This window comes from Onychomys torridus, chromosome 10, assembly GCF_903995425.1.
Source record: "Onychomys torridus chromosome 10, mOncTor1.1, whole genome shotgun sequence".
NCBI classification, from domain to species: Eukaryota; Metazoa; Chordata; class Mammalia; order Rodentia; family Cricetidae; genus Onychomys; species Onychomys torridus.
In genome coordinates, this window is record NC_050452.1 from 84,711,119 (window position 1) to 84,718,370 (window position 7,252).

At 43.3% G+C, this 7,252-nt stretch overlaps 1 non-coding gene across 1 annotated transcript; it reads right to left on the reverse strand.

Moving 5' to 3' along the window:
• Nucleotides 1–771: 771 nt before the first annotated feature.
• LOC118592658 lies at nt 772–933 on the reverse strand. The gene has a single exon (XR_004946122.1). It is a non-coding gene; the product is annotated as a U1 spliceosomal RNA (small nuclear RNA).
• Between the last annotated feature and the right edge of the window lie 6,319 nt (nt 934–7,252).

Here is a 7,252-nt window from a genome sequence, read left to right on the forward strand (position 1 = left end):
CTGTGCTATTAGGATTGCTTTTCCAGGCCACAGTCCATCACCGAGGGAAAACTGGGCAGGAACTTGAAGCGGGAGCTATGGAGAAATGGTGCTTGCTGGTTCACTCTCTGGTTCATGCTTAGCCAGCTTTCTTACATAGTCTTCGATAACCTGCCTAGGGGATGGTTCTACCTGCAGTGGCCGGGATCCTCCTACGTCAATTAAAAATCAAGACCACCTCTGTAGACAGGTCCACAGACCAGCCTTGTAAAGACAATTACTCAATTGAGATGCCTCCCCTGCCCCCAGGTGATTCTAGGCTAACCAAGACAATGGTTTTCTGTGAACTTTCTCCTCCTTCTCCTCCTCTTCCCCCTCCGCCTCTTCTTCCTCCTTCTCCTCTCCTTCCTTTTTTTTTTTTTTTTTTAATAGAAAAGAGGTGATAATTTCTCTTGGATACAGTGTTAAGTAGATGAGGAGCCTACATCTCTAACCATCATGAAAAAGACATGAGCTGGGGCTGAAGAGATAGCACAGTGGCTGTTCAAATGTACTGTTCTTGAAGAGGACCCGAATTCAGTTCTCAGTACTCATGTTAGATGGTTGACAACCACCTGTAACTCCAGCTCCAGGGGATCTGATGCCTTTGACCTCCATGGATATCTGTATGCATGCTCCATATCCATACCAAAAATATATATAATTAAAAATAAAATAAATATTTTTTTGTAAAAGGAGAGTCATGAGCTATTTTTATCCCCCCCCTCTTTCTTTTAAATATTTTTTACTTTCAGGGGAGACCACAAACGCATTCCCCACTACCACAAATTATGCACTCGAGTTTCTCAAATTTGGGGAAATTGCAGGGGTTAGCACATTCAGAGTGCAATGGATAAGATTTGCCCCAGGAAAACCACCTTCATAATCATGGTATCTCCCCTGCCAGGTAAGTATTGTTTCTCTCTCTCTCTCTCTCTCTCTCTCTCTCTCTCTCTCTCTCTCTTTAAATCTGGCACCTCAGATCTCATTGGATATTTTTGCTATAGACTTCATTTATATTTTCATTTATTGAGTAAATATTGGGAGAGCCTATCTGTGTCAGACACCAGAGGAGATGTTCCCCAGCAAAGGGTTACTTTACTGATGCCTGTGTTTCGCTGCCATTAGGTTTCAAAACTGAGCAAAGATAATTAGTACATCAGGAAGCTATATTAGAACAGTAGTGTAAGTGTGATGAGCCGTTTTCGTGATTAGCTTTCTTTATCAAGCTGTGCTGCAGGACACGTTAGCGTGCTTAGTGGGATGGAGTGCACTCAAGTGGGCATTCAGCCCGTATCGAGAATGATGGTGATGATGATGGTAGTGATCCTATCGACGGGGAGGAGGGAGCCATGGCACCTTGCAATTTGCTGTAAACAATGGCAATTACACAGCAACGTCTGTTGATGTTGACTTCCCGGCAAGTGCTTGAAAATGATAATTAACTGGAGAGATTGCTGCAAAGCCTCTCGGTAACGGGCAACCTTTAATCCAGCTGAACAGTGGCAATCAGTGTGGTGTCTGGAATAAACCATTAATTGTAAGAATGATGGTGTTTCATGGCAGTTATCAATCTCCAAAGGGGGACATCTTGGGAGAAGAATACCTGTGGAGGCTTTTGGGATGAGATCAGTGTGGTGATGGGCACTGATGGGGTCAGCGCAGACTCCAGTGTTTGCTTCTATCACCATGAGGCTGTATTTGCTGTCTCATTATGGTCTCCGGATCCCAGCAGTCTTGCTCTGGTTTTGGTTTTGGTTAGTCAGACATGCTGAGGCCCAACTCCAGTACAGAGGAAGGATACTGTTCTCAGAATATTGCCTGAGAACTGTGGATCTGTCTGGGAGCTGAGCCTGGTGCAGTTGGCTTTCATTTCTCAGTCAGCTGTTGCAGGGATAGGTTTCTGGTGTCCCTCATGTCACTAGTGATGGAATTTTGGTGACTCAGCCTCATGTTTTACACACCAATCTAGCACATCTTCTGCAATGGGTCCTCATGTTGGTACTATTTCCAAGTCCATGTTTTATTTCCTCATTGTTTCATAAAGGAGTGATGTTAGATCAAGTGTCAACCAAAACAAAGTCATTTGGTATGAATCTGTCCTCTCTTTCTTAGCCAAGAGCCCCTCTTCAGATTTGGGACTTCAGGTAACTTATTTCAAATTAGTACTTGAGTAAGGCCAGGAAGCAGCATTGTTTGTGAGTCTCTGTCTTCTGCCAAGGGCAAGGGAAAGCAAGGCATGGAGAACAGAGCAGCAGAAATGGCTAGCCTGTTGAGCAGGGGCAGGAATGGGTTGCTGTCTGGAGAGTGAACTCTCCGGCTCAGAAGGTGACGAGTCTTCTCCTATCTTGTAAGGGAAAAAATTCAACCACAAATGATAATGTTTCTCCCTAGCCCCCCCCCCCCCCCATATTGTTATGCCATGCTTTTAACAGTCCAGGTGTGCAGACCCAATCCAGACCATGAGGACGGTTAATCTTTACAACTGTTATTTTCTTGAGTGGGTGGGTGGGGAGGAGTTACTTCTCTTCAGAGATAATGATTGATCAAAAACTTCACAAATAAGCCTTGTGTGGTGGCGTAGGCCTTTAATCCTAACTCCCGGGAGGCAGAGGCAGGTGAATTTTTGAGTTTGAAGCCAGCCTGGTCTATAGAGAGTTCCAGGACAGCTAGAGTTACACAGAGAAATCCTATCTCAAAATAACAAAACAACACAAAACAAATAAACAAAAACAAAACAAAACAAAAACAAGAAAGAACTTTACAAGTACTGTGCATAGATGGTACGACCAACTTCTCAAAGAAAACCTGTGAGGTAGGTTACATTACTATTTCCATTTCACACACGAGTGAACTGAAACCTGGGACATCATGTAAACTGTCCAACTTTCCCAGGTCCCCAGAAGTCTTCCCTGGGAGCTCATCTTTAATCACATTGAGACCTTGTTGAGAACAGGTTGGGGAATGAGACTCAAAGATTTTCAACGAATCACGCAGTAAGTATCAAATAGTAGGTTCCAGACTTAAGCAAATGGGCTAAATTGAATACAGTGGTATTTTGCTCTTTTTCATTCCCACAAGCTCAAGGGTAAAAGGGGTTCTAACGACGGTACTTAATCATTACAATCAGTTCATGAGGATGGGACACAACTGTCCACCTGTATCCTTGAGGTATTGGTCCCAGGACTTCTTGAGGCTACTTCAACTAGAGGATGTGTAAGAAGTCCATTAATTGGTGAAAGACTTATATATAACTTAGATCATCTCTACATTGCTTTGAATACCAAACACACTATAAACATTACAGAGAATTATTATGCTTATGTTGTTATTATGCTTATTGTTATGTCTTAGTTAGGGTGACTATTGCTGTGATGAAACACCATAATCAAAGCAACTTGGGGAGGAAAGGGCTTACACTTCAGCATTGCTGTTCATCACTGAAGGAAGTCAGAACAAGAACTCCAACAGGGTAGAAACCTGGAGGCAGAAGCTGATGCAGAGGTCATGGAAGGGTGCTGCTTGGGCTTGCTCCCCCTAGCTTGCTCAGCCTGGTTTCTTATAGAACCCAGGACCACCAGACCAGGGATGGCATCACCCACAATGTCTGGGCCCTCCCCTGTTAATCACTAATTAAGAAAGAGGATCTTGGAGCTCTCTCTCTCTCTCTCTCTCTCTCTCTCTCTCTCTCTCTCTCTCTCTCTCTCTCTCTCTCTCACACACACACACACACACACACACACACACACACACACACACACACACATTTTTCCCTTTTATTGAAAATCAACTCTGTTCTCACACAGTATATTCTGATTATAGTTTCCCCTCCCTTTATTCATATTTCCTCCCATCCTCCCCTCCCCTCTGGATTCACCCCTTTTCTCTTATTAGAAAACAATAGGAGGCTGGAGAAATGGCTTAGAGGTTAAGAGCACTGACTGCTCTTCCAGAGGTCCTGAGTTCAATTCCCAGCAACCACATGGTGGCTCACAACCATCTGTAATAAGGTCTGGTGCCCTCTTCTGGTCATACATGCTGTATACACAATAAATAAATAAATCTTAAAAAAAAAAAGAGAACATTAGGCTTCTAAGAGACAACAACCAAACATGATAAAATAAAACATAATAAGATGAGACAAAAACTATTATCTCAAAGTTGGGGACCTGCTGGCAACCCAACAGGAGGAAAAGCATCCCAAGAGCAGGCACAAGAGTCAGAGACCTGTAGCAGGCTTTCTTTTGGCATGCCAACCAGCTCCTAAATCATGACATGCAGACTTATTATTAGTTATGCATGCTCAGCCTTATCTTAGCTCTCATTTTAATCTGTTTCTCTTTAAGTTTTGCCATTACCTTTCTTTCATTCTGTATATCTTACTTTCCTGTGTGGCTGGTGGCTGCCTGGCTTCTTGTTCTGGGCATCTCCCTCTTTTTCTCCCCCATTCTCTTCTTTCTCTTCTCTCTTGAGCCTAGATTTCTCCTCCTATTTATTCTCTCTGCCTGCCAGCACTGCCTATCTCTCTCCTGCCTAGCTATTGGCCATTCAGCTTTTTACTAGACCAATCAGGTGCCTTAGGCAGGCAAAGTAAAACAAATGCAATACATCTAAACATAATTAAATACAGCATAAACAAATGTAACACATCTTTAAATTGTTAACAAAGGCAGAAGAAACAAATGTAACACACTTTCACATGGTTAAAGTAATATTCTGCAGCATAAACAAATGTAATACATCTTTGCCTAATTAAAATATTGCACAATAGAGACCTCCTCCTCACAGTCATGTGTTTTTCTTAATTGAGATTCCCTCCTTTCAGATAATTCTAGCTTGTGTCAAGTTGATATAAAACTCTCCAATAAATTGGTTATGAGACAATGGAAAGATAAAAGTCCTTACAGTTTCAATGCTGACATTGTCACTGATCTCATTAGGTGACTGATCTCACGTCAACATCAATGAAACTTTTGTGTGAAATGCTGGACATCATCTTTTAAGTCTGTATTCCCTAGAAGGAGAACAAAGGCAAGGCTTATATGCTGACAGTTGGTAGGTGTGATTCTAGGGCATCAAGAGTAAAGGAGAGAGGGAAGTGGGGCATGGCACCAGGGGATGAAGATAGAAAGCTATATGGTATCAACTTGGCCATGTCATTACAGGAAAACAAGCAAGTACGTACTCAGTGCTGGGAGAATGCCTTCAGCCAAGCCATGTCAAAGTACTATTTTAGTTACTTCTCTACTGCTGTGAAAAGGCACCATGGTCAAGGCAACTTGTAAATGAGTTTATTGGGGCTTACAGTTTTAGGATGTGAGTCCATGACCTACATGTTAAGAAGCATGGCAGCAGGCAGGCAGGCATGATGCTGGAGCAATAGCTAAGGGTTTATATCTTGAAACATAAGCATGAGGAGGAAGGGAGGGAAGGAAGGGAGGGAGAGAGAGAGGGGGAGAGAGAGAGGTTGGCAGTGGCATGGGCTTTTGAAACTTCACAGCCCACCTGTAGTGACACATCTAAGCCAACAAAGCCACACCTCCTAACCTTTCCCAAAGAGTTCTACCAGCTGGAGACTAAACCTTCAAATCTACAAGCCCATGGGGCCATTCTCATTAAAACCACCACAACCACTGTGCTTCTAGAAGGAAGTCAAAGAACCTTTCTGACAGCTTGTTCCCACCTTCTCTTACTTTCCCCCAAATCTCTTGTTGCTCAGTGTTTGTCCGGTGGAGTCCCCTGCAGTTTTAGGCTTGTTATTTAGCCACTGTGGCAGCCCCTGAGAAAGCTGCTACTTTGCAGAGCTGTATGGCTTGAGTCTGGCATCTGATTTTCATTTAGTGGGAGGGCAGCTGGCTGCCAAGGGTAGAAGGTAGCCAAGGACCTAGGAAGTAGATGAAGCTGTCCAAAAGTTGCATAAGTGGTGCCTTCCATACAGTCCAGTCATCTTCTGGCATCTACTTCCTGTGTTCATGTACTCTGCTTTCTGTGTGACAAGACCCAGGTGCCCTCATTTATGTGCTGACAGAGGATGTACAAAATCACCTGGTCGCAGAATCCTTATCATTTGGGATCTCCTTAAGAGACTGACTGAATTGAACCATGATCCCTAAAGCTGTAGCTGGTTCTAACATAACATACAACACCCCCCCCCCCTTTAATAACCCAGTTCAGTTTTGTGTCTCCCTGGGCACAAACATTGGCTGGTCTTAGTGAATAGCCTGGTAGAAATTCCGGACCTCCATCTGTAAGTATTCTGAGTCCTTAGTTGTCTTTGTGGTCTTAGTATTTATTGTGTCTACTAACACTTACTACTAATCAACTTAATTATTAAGGGATGCTCCACTGACTTGTTTGTTTGAGGTATGACCCCTTCTGTCTTGTCTTGTAGTATCAATCTGGACTCTCATGCTCATTGGTAATAAGTATCTCAGCACAAAGCAATGTTTTGAAGCCTGGTTCTTAGACATAAGTACCCCAGAGTGCCTAGTGGTAACAATTACACCTTCCTATGCTGTGGAATTCTTATGATACCACTTGGAAGCATATCCTCTCTTCCCCCAGCTCTTACCCCAAATGAGAGCTAGGAACTCTAACTTGGTGTTACTCTTTTTCTGGGAAGAGTATGGATAAGGGGAGCTATTTGTGTTCCCTCCTCCTCCTTCCTAGATTACTGTATTCTGGATATGGGGGCACAGTACTGTACACAGACAGGTCTTTGATTCAGTGCTTATGTGGTATTCAGAGAATAGTGCCTGTCCTGGTTAGATGTTTTTGTCAGCTTGCCACAAACCAGGGTCATTGAGGAAGAAGGAACTTCAGTAGAGAAAATACTTCCATTAGATTAATGCATAGGCAAATCTATAGTGCATTTTCTTAATGACTAATGTGAGAGTGCCCAGCTCACAATGGGCAGTGCTACCCTTAGGCAGGTGGTCCTAGACTGTATAAAAAAGCAGGCTGAGCAAGGTATGGGGAGCAAGCCAGTAACCAGCCTTCCTCCATAGTCTCAGGTCCAGTTCCTGCCTCCAGGTTCCTGATTGAGTTCTAGCCATGACTTCCTCCAATGATGGAATGTAATCTATAAGATGAAATAAACCCTCTCCCCACCAAGTTGCTTTTCGTTTTTATCACTCCAATAGGAACCTAGCTAAGATAGTATCCAACACAGAAGATGTTCCCAAGCATACTCTTCAAGTGAGTCAGTCATAGGCTCTCTCATTGTTCTGTCAGC